Below are 15,889 nucleotides of genomic sequence, written 5' to 3'. Positions count from 1 at the left end.
AAAAGAAATACTCCCAAATTCATTCTCGGAAGCCAGCATAATCCTGATACTAAAAACAGGCAAAGACACACACACACACACACACACACACAAGACTACAGACGAATATGTCTCATGAATATAGATGCAGAAATTCTCACCAAAATTCTAGCCAATAGAATTCAGCATCATATCAAATAATATACCACAACCAAGTGGAATTCATACCAGGTATGCAAGGATGGTTCAACCTTAGAAACTCAATCGATGTAATCCACCACATAAATAGAACAAAAGAAAACCAAGAGTTACACCCTCCCCTCAAGAGACTTCCTGTCTAGTACTGGGATGGGACCAAACCAAAAACCAAACCAGTTGCTGTGGAGTTCATTCTAACACATGGTGATCCTGTGTGTTGCAGAGTAGAACTTTGCTCCATAGCGTTTTCAAGTCTGTGACCTTTCAGAAGCAAATTGCCAGTCCTTTCTTCCAAGCTTCCTCTGGTTTCTCTGAGTTCAGGTCCAAATGGCTGGGACAGACAGTACAAGCTGAAACGGTAGGTCAGAGTTCCTCTTGCGAGGTCAGTATAGCAGGTGGATAAGATGGTGAGTTTTGAAACCAGACCAGCTGCTCCACACCTTGCCCCTTCTACTGCGTTGGTCATTGTAGACAAATTCTTAGTGCCGTGCTGAGTACATTACAAGCATATAAATGTTGCATCCTATTGTTCTTATTATTACTCTTATCGTTATTATTCCTTCCAAACCTGGGCATGTTTGCCTCTCCTTTGTTTTAATCTATAAATATCTTTCCAATTTTTCAGAATCACTGGATACTGAACCATAGCTCTCATTTCAAACAAAACCTTAGAAATTTGGGGAAGATGTTTGAGAAGATTCTTGCTTCTGAGTTAAGACAGGATGTGAGGAGTGTTGTCCAAGAAAGGAATAAACAGGCCAGGGAAGGGCAGGGAGGGAGCCTGGGCTGGGCTGGACAAAATACAGGGAGGGGGCAATAGCATGCACGCGTCGCATCCACTGTCACATGCCGAAAGTCAGCATGATGCCCAGTTAGAGGCTCCCGGCCGGACCTTGCTGTTTTGCTGACCTGGGTCTGAGCCCCAGCTCTGTGGCTGACTAGCTATGTGACCTTGGATACCTGACTTTACCTCTCTATGCCTTAGTATTCTCTTCTGTAAAATGGGAATAAAACTAACCTGATAGGAGCCTTATGAGGCTAAATTAATAGTTGCTTTGGTGCCTGGAATCGAAAAAGTGTGTGATAAATGGTGGCTATCAAAGTGCACTATTGGAGTGGGAATAGATCTGGCTTTGAGTACCAACCCTGGAATTGCTCAGTAATGTAGGTATCAACACGCCTTTTTTACACACAAGGAGACTGAGGCTGGGAAAGTTAAATGCCTTGTGTAAAGTAGAGAGATTTGTCCTTACTTCAGGAGCCCTGGTGGCGCGATGGCTAAGTGCTTGGCTGCTAACAGAAAGATTAGGGGTTCGAACCCACCAGTGGCTCCACAGGAGAAGAGACCTGGCGATTTGCTCCCATAAAGATTACAGCCTAGGCCCCTGGATGGTCTGTTAACCAAGAACTAAAACCATTCCCAAAGCCCACTCTTAAGACAAACTTTAGACGGGAGTATAAAACATAAAATAATACTCATGAAGAGTATGCTTCTTAGTTCAAGCAGATACAAGAGACCAAATGGATGGCTCCTGTCCAGAGGCAGGATGAGAAGGCAGGAATGGACAGGAACCGATTGGATGGACACAAGAAAGTGGGAGGGAAAAGGGGGAGGGTGCTGTCACATTATAGGGATTGCAGCTAATGTCGCATAACAAGATGTGTAGAAAGTTTTGTATGAGAAATGAACTTGAGTTGTAAACTTTCACCTAAAGCACAATAAAAAAGGAGAGAGAAAAGGAAAGAAAAAAAAAAAAAGATGACAGCCTAGAAAACCCTGCAGGGCAGTTCTGCTCTGTGCTATAGGGTCACTATGAGTTGGAATAGACTGAATGGCACACAACAGAGTATGTACTTCAGAGTATTTGCTGTTGTGACAATTATTGATTCACAAGCAGACATTTAACGTGTGCTGGGCCACAGTGTGAATAAGACATACCCAATTGCTATTTTTTATAGAACTTGTATTCTTGGGGGAAGACGGACAATGAAGAAGACAAGACAAGACGTAATGAAAATAAAATAGGGTCATCTAAGAGAGGCAGCTGAACTCTTGCTGATGTAAGGTCCTTGGTGCCTGCTCCAGGCACTCTTCAGCCAGTGAACCTTGGAAGAGATGGGTGACTAAGTGAAGAAACTGAGGCATGTTGTATGAATGATACATTGGCACTGGAAGAGTGTTTTCAGAGTGTATCCTCTGATGTGTATTAATTAGATTTGTATAGTAGTTAAGTTAACTAGCCCCTATCTCTCCTTCCTTAGGTTTTGTCCACTTGACCTGTCATATTCTGAGAGAGGTGAATTCAGGTCTCCCCTGCTCTCATCTTAGTAACTATTACTGATGAGACTCCTTGTAATTCTACTTGGGGCATTTTGAGGATTTCATTTGCTACTGGGTTGTGCCCATTTTTGTGTTCATATTTTTTTCCTTGAATTCAACCTTGTATTTTTTATTATTATGCAGAAGCCTTCTTTTCTTTCTTTTTTTATTTTTTAAATATGTATTGACTGTTTGCATTTGCCTGGCATGTTTTTAGATTGCTAGAATGTGTGCTTTCTGTCATAGCAACCTGCAGCTGAGCATGTTGTGTGCCATAGAGTCGATTCTGCCTCATAGCAACCCTATAGGACAGAGTAGAACTGCCCCATAGGGTTTCTAGGCTGAAATCTTTATGGGAGCAGATTGCCCAGTCTTTTCTTCCACAGAGCAACTGGTCGGTTTGAACCATGGCCTTTTGGTTAGCAGCTGAGTGCTTAACGACTGAGTATATCATGATACAATTTCCCATGTGTCCACCATGTCACACAGAACATAGGAAGCCTGAGGAGGAATCCTGGCTCTGCCACTCACCAGCTGTGCAACCTTCACAAACTGCTTAATCCCCTGAGCTTCAGTTTTTGTTCTGAATCTATCAAATGGAGCAGTGCCAGCATCACAAGTTCATTGTGAGACCTCAAGTGATCACAGACGTAGAGCATGAGCTTGGTGGTCAGTGGTAGCGATTGGTGTTGTGCGGTCTCGAGAAAATGTCTAAAAGCGCAGCATCCCTTTAATTTTTAGAATGATTGTTTTGCCTAATTTATTTTCATGTATCCATTAGTTTGGGCTATCTATCCATCATAAAAGAAATCAAGAAAACATGGAAAAGTCGATACTGTATGCCATATTTGGGATACTGATGATAAAACACTTTCAAAATTCAACACTATTAAAGGAAAAAGGTAAAGGTGGTATGTTCAGCTTCTGTTGCATCATGAATTAATTGAAAACATTGAAAGTCAAGTTCATTTCTTCCTCACCTCCCGCTGCCTTATCCACCATCTGTAATGTCCTCTTTTCCTCCTCCTCCTACTCTACTGAGACTGTTACTAAACCCTTGGACTGGTTCCATTCCTTTTACTTTTGACTTCGTGACGCAGTTGACACTTCTAAATGTCCCCTTCCTCTTGAAGGCGTACGTATCTTGTGGTTTCTGCGACAGGACACTCTCCTGATTTTCCTCTAACTGCTCTGGCCGCTGCGTCCTGGTCCCTTTGCCCACCCTTCCTCAGCTCTTCAGGGCTGGAGCCCCTCAACGTCCAGTCCTACGCGCTCCTCTTTCCTTTCTGTAGCCATCTCCAAACTCTCATCTGTTGATCCCTTGGGAATCTTATGTTCAGGCTAAACTTCTTTACTTACAGACCCGTACAGACCCATGGATGTTTAACAGGGATCTTAAATCCAACATGCCGCTAGTGGAAGTCAACTCTTTCCATCCACCCCACATCCCACCCCCTACTCCCCAAATCTGCCCTTTACTCTGTATTCCTTATTTCAGTGAATGGCACCGCCTGATCCCATCTGCAGTTCAACAACACAAATGTCATTCTTGACTCCTTTCTTTCCCTCGCCTCCCACAATTGGACCTTGATCAAGTCTTTACTAAATATATTATAAATGTGTCCATTTCTGTCCATGTCCACTGCTGGATTATTACAGTACCTAATAACTCCTTCTACTTTGCCCCCGCCCATCCTTTCTCTTCTCTGAGGCCAGAATGACCTTTATCAATTTTGAATCCAATGAAGTCACTTCTACAACTATCCTGAATTATTGACTCATTTGGTTAAGTCTGAACTTTATTTGTTCTCTATACACAGAAGCCTCTCTAGGCTCTGCCAAACTCCATCCCCTTTCAGGAGCCTAAATTTGAATCTGAACACAGACTTTAGCGATACAATGTGGCATCAGAAATGATTTGCGTCTAGAGCGTACCATTCCCAACAGTGGTCATTCAGTAAAGAGCAGTTTGACATTAACTTGATTCAGTCCAAGACATAAACTAAACCTCAGTTTCTTAACCTGGGATCCAGCAACCTAAGGGTCTCCTCAAATTGCATGGAGAATTTAGGAGATTTATCACGTTCTCAAACGGTTCTGTGAACCCCTAAATGAATTATGTGAGAACTTGGTAGAACTAAAATATGTTGAACATATAACTGGCCATCTCACCATTATTAGTAAACATGCAGATAGAGGGCGCAGAGATGGCTTTCTTATGATGGGATCCATTATAAAATTTAAAAATTGAGTGTCCCTGCTGTATGGGTTGTATTAACTTTGAAAATATGAAAATTTTATTTTAGCTGGTAGTATAAAATGGTAAATCTAATCTAGTAGCATAAATTTAGTATACACATGACTACTACAATTCTAAGTCACCTAGTGTAAAACAGTTTTTACTGCTGCCACTGGAAGTGCTATTAGATAGGCCAGTGAGACAGAATGCAATATAATTTTACACAAGACAGTTAAGTATAATACAATAAACGCAGTAGAAAATTAAGTATCAGGATGTAGACTAGTAGAACGTGACACAGTAAGAATTGGAAGAGAACCTCTTTTGTTCCTAATATTAGCAATACAAAGATAATATTATTACTGTATCACAGGCAAAATTCTTATTATTCTTAACGAGTGCGATTGGGAACAGCGTGACAACATAGCGGTGGTATTGTTGCCTGACAGTGACTGGCAGTGACTCCCCACTACGAAACTGCTTAAACTGTCGGTGGGAGAGTGCATGAGCATTTCTAGCATTGAAAGTTGTGTTGCTGATCAGGCAGTATAGTGGTTAATAACCGCTTTATTAAGATCACAACTGGGATTCAGGTAGTAAACCATGGTGATGTTATTGCTACTGTAAGTATAAAAACCAGGTGTAAGTAGCATTTAAAAAAATAAAAAACAAAAACTGCCTTGAGTCAATTCCAACTCATAGTGACCATATAGGGCAGAGCAGAACTGCCCCAGAGGGTTTCCAAGGCTGTAAATCTTTACGGAAGCAGACTGACACATCTTTCTCCCACAGAGCGGCTGGTGGGTTTAAACTGCCGACCTTTTGGTTAGCAGCCGAGTGCTTTAATCACCGTGCCACCAGGGCTCATAGCAAGGAATAATTTATGACTCCTGATGGTCTACCACATTCAAATAGAGGAGAGCACAGTGTGGTGCCATTACAATTAAATGTGTATGTAGTGTGACATAATTGAGTAATGACATTGAAACTGGCATTGTTGTTGGTTATGGAGTTGACTGACTCATGGTGACCCTGTGTGTACAAAGCAGGATTGCTCCACAGGGTTTTCAAGACTGTGACCTTTCAGAAGCAGATCACCAGGCCTGTCTTCCAAGGTGCCTCTGGGGTGATTCGAACTGCCAACCTTTAGGCTAGTAGACAAGCACTTAACCATTGTAACACCCAGGGACTGCAGTAATAATGGTAGTATAAGATTATTATTTCCATTACTCTTAGAAGTAATGTATATTATAGCCTACCAATGTGTAGAGTGGTGATGATATCATCATCATCATCATCATCATGCTCATATTGGCTGTGGTGTAGCTTAGAACAGAAGTTGGCAAGGTAGAGAAACACCAGTGTCCCTGTTCAGTACTAAAATTAAAATCAAAATAGAATAATCTGTAAGTTATATAAGTACCTTTTTGTTGGTTTTTTTTTTGGCCAGCTTGGCAGGCAGCACAAATTGACTAAATCACAGATCTGAGTGCATTCAAATTGAGGATGGTGTCGTTTAAAGTTACAGGCAGAAGAAAAAAGTTGAAAGCACCATTAATTGTGTTAAAGTGGAAGAGAGCGGTGGAGTTTAGTATAGCATGGGATAATAGAGTAGTTTTGCTTCTACAAAAATTGGTTAAAATAATTGGTAGCATATTACATAGTAACAGTTACATTATTTCTAAGTGGTCTGGTAGTATTATTGTTACCAGAAAGAGTATTACATATTAACATAATAGTAAAAATAATTAAAATATTAGCAGCTAATAACTATTGACCTTACTATATACCACACCCTGTACAATTAGATATATTGCCTCACTTAGATGAATTGTCTTATTTAAACCTCAGAACAATGCTGTGAGGTAGGTTGTCTTATTATCCCCATCCTACAGATGAGAAAACTGAGGCTTAAAAATATCAGGTACTTTGAGCAAAGCCACACAGGGAGTAAGCTGTGAAGTTGTAACTCAAACTTATGGAGTCTGACTTCAAAGACCTTACCTTATATAATACTCACTATATTCCTTTAGCTGGTGCCAGAAGTAGTGTGTTAAGTGAAGCATATTGTAGCAACACTAAAATTAAAAATAATGCCAATAAAAAACTAAAAGAATACTAAAATTATGGGTAGGCTGGTGCTTTGTGTTATTGCTACAACTTAAGGAATAGTACTTATATTTTAATATATTATCTGGTGTAATTGTAAAATGTTCTGCTGCTATCCATAAGGTTTTTACTGGCCAGTTTTTTTTAGAAGGAGATTGCCAGGTCTTTCTTCCTAGTCTCTCTTAGTCTGGAAGCTCAGCTGAAACCTGTCCACCTCGGGTGACCCTCCTGGTATTTGAAATACTGGTGGCATAGCTTCCAGCTTCACAGCAACATGCAAACCATCACAGAATGACAAATTAACAGATGAGTGAGGGGGAATATGGCAGGGAATATAGCGGTCCCTGGAGAAGGACATCATGCTTGGCAAAGTAGAGGGTCAGCAAAAAAGAGGGAGACCCTCAACGAGATGGACTGACACAGTGGCTGCAACAATGGGCTCAAGCATAACAACTATTGTGAGGATGGCGCAGGACCAAGCAGTATTTCATTCTGTTGTACCTGGGGTCACAGTGAGTTGGAACCACCTCGATGGCACCTAACAACAGCAACAATTGTAAAATAGCCCCCTCTAATTTAATTGCTGTTCTTCATTTTGGAGGTAGCAATTTATTTTGGTAGCATTGTTGTTTCAAAAATTACATGAATAAAAGAAAATGTAGTGCGGATTACTATTTGCTCTGGTATTAGAGGAAGAGCAGTAGAGTAGAACATTGTGATATTCCTGCTAATAATATAGAACAACGTAGATCTCTTGACATAGCACACTGTTCATGCATTACTGCTATGTTATACTGAAGAATGATAGCATGATTCATAGCAAATATAGCATCAGTCTATTATATGATAGATAGTTGCTATTGAGTTGACTTCAACTCGTGGCAACCTTACACATAACAGAACAAAACATTGCCCGGTCCTGCTTCATCCACATGATCACTGGCATGTTCGAGCCCATTGTTGCACCTGTTGTGCCCGTCCACCTCATACAAGCTGTCCCTTGCCATCACTGGCCTTCTGCTTCACCAAACATGATGTTCTCCTCCAGCAGTTGATCCCATCCGTCCTAATGATGTGTCCAAAGCGAGCGAGTTAGACAGTGTTCTGTTGTGATCCACAGGGTTGTCATTGACTAATGTTTGGAAGTAGGTCATAGCCTTTCTTCCTAGTCTGTGTTAGTCTGGAAGCTCCACTGAAACCTGTTCACCATGGCTGACCCTGCCGGTATTTGAAATACCAGTGGCATAGCTTCCAGAATCAGAGCAACACGCAAGCCACTGCAGTATGACAAATTGACAAACAGGTGGTGGATGGTATATAGCAGTGGTATAAAACTATCAATTACAAATTTTGGAACTCTCATGCTACGTATGGTCAATCAGAATATTGTTATACTACTGTGCTAAACCAAAATGTGTTCTGGTATATCAGTTCAGTAAATATTTAAATAGTGTACATCCTCAGTGAATATTTGGTATTGAAGTGTTAGTGTGGTTGTGGTAGTATTTTTGGTAAAATGATAGACATCACTTACTTGTTATTATATTGGCAGAATTTCTTCCTGTTTGGAAGCAAGCATAACACGGCTTAGCAGCAATATCATCTAAAAAGCTGAAATTCTAGGCACATCATATAGAGTGGAATAGTAAACGTATTACTTCCAATATCAGCATAGGATTTATGCATAGAATTGGGGAATTTGCAAGGTGTTAGTGAAAGTATTGAAGATGTCAAGGATTTCATTTTACTTGGATCCACAGTCAACACCCATGGAAGCAGCAGTCCAGAAATCAAACGATGTATTGCATTTGGAAATCTACTGCAAAAGACTTCTTTCAAGTGTTGAAAAGCTAAGATGTCACTTTGAGGACTAAGGTGTGCCTGACCCAAGCTATGGTATTTTCAATCACCTCATATGCATGCGAAAGCTAGGCAATGAATCGGGAAGACTGAAGAAGAATTGATGCCTTCAAACTGTGGTGTTGGCGAAGAATATTGAATATACCATGGACTGCCAGAAGAATGAACACATCTGTCTTGGAAGAAGTACAACCAGAATGCTCTTTAGAAGTGAGGATGGTGAGACTTCATCTCATGTACTTTGAACATGTTATCAGGAGGGACAAGTCCCTGGAGAAGGATATCATGCTTGGTAAAGTAGAGGATCAGCAAAAGAGAGGAAGACCCTTAACAAGATGGACTGACACAGTGGCTGCAATAATGGGCTCAAACAGCAACAATTGTGATGATGACGGAGGACTGGACAGTATCTCCTTCTGTAGTCCATAGGGTTGCGATGAGTCGGAACTGACTCAGCGGCCCCTAACAACAACAACAAGTCATGCAAAGGAGAAAGCCACAGTCCTGCTTTCGAGGGGCAGTGGTGCAGAGGTGCAGTGGTTAAGGGTTCGGTTGCTAACCAGAAGGTCAGCAGTTCGAATCCACCAGCCGCTCCTTAGAAACCCTATGGGGCAGTTCTGCTCTGTCCTGTAGGTTTGCTGTGAGGTTTGGTTTAATGTCCCTTTCATGAGAGAAAGATATGGCAGTCTGCTTCTGTAAAGATTACAGCCTTGGAAACCCTATGGGGCAATTCTACTCTGTCCTATAGGGTCACTGTAAGTTGGAATTGACTCTACAGCAGTGGGTTTGGGTTTTGATATTAATGTCCCTTTAATTATTCCACTGTAAGGCTGCAGTCACGACTGTGGTTTCATAGTCACAGCATATACTGTGGTATAGAGCAGGCGGTGCCATATTAACCCCTTTATTGTTACTAAAACTACAGGCTGCATAGCATAGTAGCTATAATATTCTCATAACCAGAAATAATATAGGAGAGCACATTACTGTATAAGACTATACACACGGAAAGGCAGCATTACTGGTAGAAAAATTGGATAGTCTGTAATAGTCCTATTGCTACAGAATTGGTGATAGGGTAGAATTGGTGCACCATATTGTGAATTGGCAATATTGACAATATTGTATGGAATAAAAAGTCATAATGCTAGTACTAGAGTTTTAGATAGTATAATGGATTATGGCTGAGTGGAGTTACTGTGTACTGATGTATTTTTTAATCTTACTGTGCTTTAGGTGAAAGTTTACCACGCAAATTAGTTTCTCATTCAAAAATTTATACACAAATTTGTGACATGTCCACGTCCATGCATCCGGTTTTCCTTCCCTTCCTGCCTTTTTGTCTTTGCTTTTGAGCAGGTGTTGCCCATTTGGTCTCGTGTACTTCATTGAACTAGAAGCACGTTCCTTATGTATGTAATTGTTTGTTTTATAGGCCTGTCTAATCTTTGGCTGAAAGGTGGACTTCGGGAGTGGCTTCAGTTTTGAGTTAGCAGTGTGTCCGGGGGCCGTAGTCTCAGGGGTTCCTCCAGTCTCTGTCAGACAGGTAAGTCTGGTCTTTTTTTTTTTTTTTTGAATTTGAAATTTCTTCCACATTTTTCTCCTACTCTGTCTGGGACCCTCTACTGTGATCCCTGTTAGAGCCGTTGGTGGTGGTTGTAGCCGGGCACCATCCAGTTCTTCTGGGCTCAGGCTGGTGGAGGCTATGGTTTATGTGGTCCTTTAGTCTTTTGGGCTAATATTTTCCTTATGTCTTTGGTTGTCTTCATTCTGCTTTGCTCCCAATGAGATGAGACCAATAGATGTATCTTAGATGGCTGCTTACTAGCCTTTAAGACCCCAGACGCTACTCACCAAAGTAGGATGTAAAACATTTTCTTTATGAACTATGTTATGCCAGTTGACCTAGATGACCCCCAAGGCCATGGTCCCCAACCCTCGGCCCCAGTAACTCAGTCCTTCAAGGTGTTTGGATGTGTCTAGGAAGCTTTTATGACTTTTCCTTAGTCAAGTTTTGCTGACTTTCCCTATATTGTGTGTTCTTTCCCGTCACCAACGTTAACACTTGTCTACTGTCTAGTGATTTCCCCTCCTCTCCCTCGTAACCATCAAAGATTATTTTTTTCTGTGTATAAACCTTTCCTTGGGTTTTTAATAATAGTGGTTTCATACAATATTTGTCCTTTTGTGATTGTCTGCCTACTGATTGTTGATGACAGCACACGGTGTGAGAACAAAGTGACGTGGGAAAGTAGACCTGGAAGCAGAGTGTACAGAGCACAGATTCTGGGCTCCAGCAAAGTCGCCTTCAAATCTAGCTTAGTCCATCACTGCCTGTGTGACTTTGCCAAGTTGCGTAATCTCTGAACCTTAGACTTGTCTTTAACGTGGAATTCCCAAGCCTTGTTGCATTGTTGCTGATGGATTATATGAAAGAGTTATTATAAAGTGTTTCACACATGCAGCCTCCGTAAACATCCCCATCCCTACCCCACACTTACTGTTACAGCTTGGAGATTATGGCGTAGCCTATTGAATAGCATATTGGAGTGCAACATAGAAGTATTAATAAACCTAAGGAGAGAATGACTATAATTTAGTGCTCCTCCTGATGCTGCGTCATGCCACAGTGACAATAGCTTATTAAAAGGATGCCACTCAAATAGTTTTCTCTCTTTACTAGTTTGTTGTTAACCTTTCGGAGATAGTAAAATTACAGTATGGTGTTGATTGCTATAGGATTTTGTGGTAGGATTTTTGTTAACAAAATTCTTGGCAGCGTAATGTAGTGGGATATTGCAGCAATGTGACACACAATATTATAGTTTAGGGCCACACAGCACAGCATAGGCTGAGGGTGTAACCGCTGTAAGGGAGCCAAGGCTGGCAGCAGGGATGTGATTTCATGCTTTGCTTTATTACATGTAATTGTGGGAACGAGATGATAATAGACTGTGCTGAACTGCGTTACGGCGGCCTATAGCTTCCACCTACAATGCAAGTAGCAATAATGCGCACAGACTGCAGTGAATTATGCTCTTTATATTCATAGTTAACAAATCTGAAGACATTAGATTATCCCAGGGCACTTCCAGTGTTTGAATAATGCTAGTTTGTGTGATGTTAATGTCAGTATCGTAAGTCCTGCCTGTACGCAGTGGCTCCTGTCTTAACAGCATTGGCAGTCCCCTAGGGTACACGTCTGTAGTGCTGAAGTGATATTCCTAAGTTATATCAACTTATGAGGGCTTCACATGTGGCAGCAACAATATTCTAAATTGGGGGATTGGCCCGCTTATCAAGTCTGGCCTGCTGCCTGTTTTTGTACAGCCTGACGGCTAAGAACGGTGTTTACACTTTAAAATGGTTTTAAAAAAAGCTCAAAAGAAGAAGAATATTTTGTGACACATTAAAATTACCTGAAATTCAAATTTCAGCATCCTTAAATAACGTTTTGTTGGAACACAGCCATGCCCATTCGTTTACGTTCTATCCACGGCTGCTTTGGTGTTGCTAGGGCAGAGTGAAGTAGTTGCTAGAGATTATATCGCCTGCAAAGTCTGAAATATTTACTGTCTGGCCCTTTACAGAAAAAGTGTGCTGAACCCTGGACTAAATCATCCTGTATTTCCTGTAATATATATGTAAGTAGAAAGTACTGTATTTTGAATGTAGTAAAAATGTAGCCATAATGTCCTATTAAAATATGCTGTTTCTAATCATAGTTAAGGAGCCCTGGTGATGCCACGGTTAAGTGCTCTACTGCTAATCAAAAGGTTGGTGGTTCGAACCCACCCAGCAGCTCCACAGGAGAAAGACCTGGCTATGTGGTCCCGTAAAGATCACAGCCTAGAAAATCCTATGGGGCAGTTCCACTCTGTCACGTGGGGTTGCTACGAGTCAAAATGGACTTGACGGCACCTAAGAACAACAATCATAATTACAAAAATGTTAGTATAATCTAATATTGTGTATTGCCGTTAATGTATCCAGATACTGCTGTGTTACAGCATCCTGAACTAGAAAGTATCACCATCTTGACTTACTACCTATCAGAGGGAACTGGGTCTGGCACAGTGTAGAATTAGGGTCCCTGGCCCCATAGTGTAACGGTTAAGGGTGTGAAGTCTGGCCACATTCTTACCGGCTGTAGCATTTCGGGGTGATTTTCTTGTTCAGCCTTAGTTTCCTCATCAGTGAAGTGGAGAATGGAGATAGTAGCAGATGCATCACATGATGGCTGCACGGTTTCTCTGAAATAATGAATATAAAGTGCTCCATACCAAACCGAAAACAAAAGACACTGCCATCGAGTCAATTCCGACTCACAGCGACCCTATAGGACAGAGTAAAACTGCCCCGTATGGTTTCCAAGGAGCGGCTGGTGGATTTGAACTGCACACCTTTTGGTTGGCAGTCGAGCTCTTAACCACTGCGCCAGGAGGGCTCCTTATAAATCGAAGGCTTTGACACGTGGTATTATAGTGACTTATTTATTCATTCAGCAAACACTTTCTGGGTGTCCATGAAGTTGAAAAACTGTTCAAAGCGCCAGGGATATAGCAGTGAACAAGACAGACGAGGCCCCCATGCTCACAGGGCGTGAGGGGGCAGACTGAGAGTGAAGGAGACATATCGGAGCCCCGTGAGTACCAGGCCGTGAGTTACATACTCAGCGGTGAGCAAGTATTCCTGGGTGTTCAGTAGAAGATTGTGGAGGCCCAGATGACAAGAAGGAGCCGCCGTTGGAATACTTTAAGATACAACATAGCTGGGTTGCGATTTAATTGGATGTATGGTTCAGTATCGTACATTATGCAGGGTATTCCTGGCATGGTGGAGCGACCATTCATGATTTAGATGCCGTGTGAGGCCCCAGAAGGTCCGTGGCATCCTTCAATCTGTAAAGACAAAAGCCTTAATAATTGTTAAAGGACTAGCCTGCACACCGCTGACAGAGTCGCCCGGACAGCTCTTTGCTGGGGTGGCTGTCCGGTGCACACTAGGATGTTGAACAGCATCCTTGACCTGTACCCCGTGGCTGCCAGCAGCACCCCCCCTTCCCTGGGTTGTGACAACTGAAACTGTCTCCAGCCATTGCGAAAATTCCCCTGGGGGCAAAGTTGCCCCAGTTTGGAACCACTAACTTAGGGGAAATGATGCCTGTAAAGTCCCCGGCAGGAATTTTGGTTGCTACAAGCTAGTTACGTGCAACAAGGTCATATCACTAGCAATACCCTCAATGGACTCACTGGCTTGTATGTGCCCATTAGAGGCATCTTCGCAAAACTCTGAAATTGCGGACACTGCAAACGGTCCTTCAGGGTCTGTTAAATTATTATTATTGCCAATATTGACAGTAATAAAACTGCTCTTCTGCCTGTAATTTTTAATATTTTACTAACTTACACCATCTCCTATGACAAGAGCAACAGTATTATTATTTTCTGCCATGCTGTACTGTTCGTAATTGAAATACTTCTACGTGTCCAAATCCTAGACTACTTTGCATATTAAATACTACTTTTTACCAACACAATTAGTATCATTATTTCATTGTGATATGTTGTCCTAATTCTGCATTCCCTTCAATTCTGGTGATGACAGGAGAGAACACGGAGCTGCCCTGCCCTGGTGGCTCAATGGTTAAGCACTCAGCTGCTGACGGAAAGGTCAGCAGTTCAAACCTACCAGGGGCTCTGCAGGAGAAAATGACCTGGTGATCCGCTCCCATAAAGATTACAGCCTAGGAAACCCTATGGGGTAGTTCTACTCTGTCCTCTAGGGCCACTACGAGTTGGAATTGATTATATGATACACACACACAAAAAGGTATCACATCATTAGTCTACGCTGCATTTAATTATTCTACCCTCAGTAAGTATTGCAGTTGTCTATATATATATGAATTGTATCTATTATTTATCTATGAAATGTAATTTGTATAATGACATATGTATGTACATACATAAATGTGGAATACTTCTACATTTTAGGAAGAGTATCAGTAGCGTGTTACACTGTGATTTCCTCTAGAAGCCTTTGGAATCTATTACCAACTATATCGTATGTTACAACCTGTAGTGTCAGTAAATAATTGTGCCATATAATGCTGTATCAAGCTATGTCACATTATAGTTCATTTCATTAATTATTAGTGGCAACTCATACATTTTAATATAACCTTATTTGATAGGATGCCTTTGGATATGATTGGTATCGGCCACATTAACATCGTATATGGAAATCTCCTACTTCCCATTTTAGCAGTGACTGCATAGTGTAGAATGTCCTGTTCCCCTTGCTGTCTGCAGTAATGAAGATACTCCCACACAGCGCTGTACACACCACAGTGGTATACACGATCACCCCCATGTGTATACCACTGCTCTTACTACTACTTGCTTGCTTTTTCTTTAAATGTTTATTGAATGCCTACTTTGACCCAGACACTTTTCTTGGGGATGGGAATATAGCAGTAAAGAAAAAGAAACACAGACAAAAAATCCCTGGCTTCTTGGTGCTTATATTCTCCTGGGGAGAGACCAACATAAAGAAACCCAATGGTATAAGTGCTATAGAGGAAAATGAAGCAAGGAACGGGCGGATGGGGATGTGGAGATTGCAGCTGTACACACAGAAGTCCGGGAACGCTGGCCAAAAAGGAAGGATCTGAAGCAGGTGGGGGAAAGAGTGCCCCAGGGGGAGGGTATAGCAAGCACCAAGGCCCTGAGGTGGGCACCCACCTGGCACGTGTAAGGAGCAGGAAGAAGACCGTGGGGCTCGAGTGGAGGGAGAAGGAACGTACTGATGAGGTCAGAGGAGTGATGGGAGAGAGGGCGGATCATGTAGGGCCTCGTAGGCCATGGTAAACCGGTGAAAACTGTAATCCGTTGCCAGGAGTCAGAACTGACTCAACAGCAACTAACAAACAACAACAGCATCTTACCAATAATAATTCTGATCATTCTACACTATATACATACGACGTAATTTTCAAAAGCGGCTACAGCAGTATGTCGACAAGAAACTGCCAGAAATTGAAGCCGGATTCAGAAGAGGATGTAGAATGAGGGATATCATCGCTGATGTCAGATGGATCCTGGCTGAAAGCAGAGAATACCAGAAAGATGTTTACCTGTGTTTTATTGACTATGCAAAGGCATTCGACTGTGTGGATCATA

The sequence above is a fragment of the Trichechus manatus genome, unplaced genomic scaffold (genome assembly GCF_000243295.1).
Source record: "Trichechus manatus latirostris isolate Lorelei unplaced genomic scaffold, TriManLat1.0 scaffold00001, whole genome shotgun sequence".
Taxonomy (NCBI): Eukaryota; Metazoa; Chordata; class Mammalia; order Sirenia; family Trichechidae; genus Trichechus; species Trichechus manatus.
Note: the sequence above shows the minus strand (reverse complement) of the source record.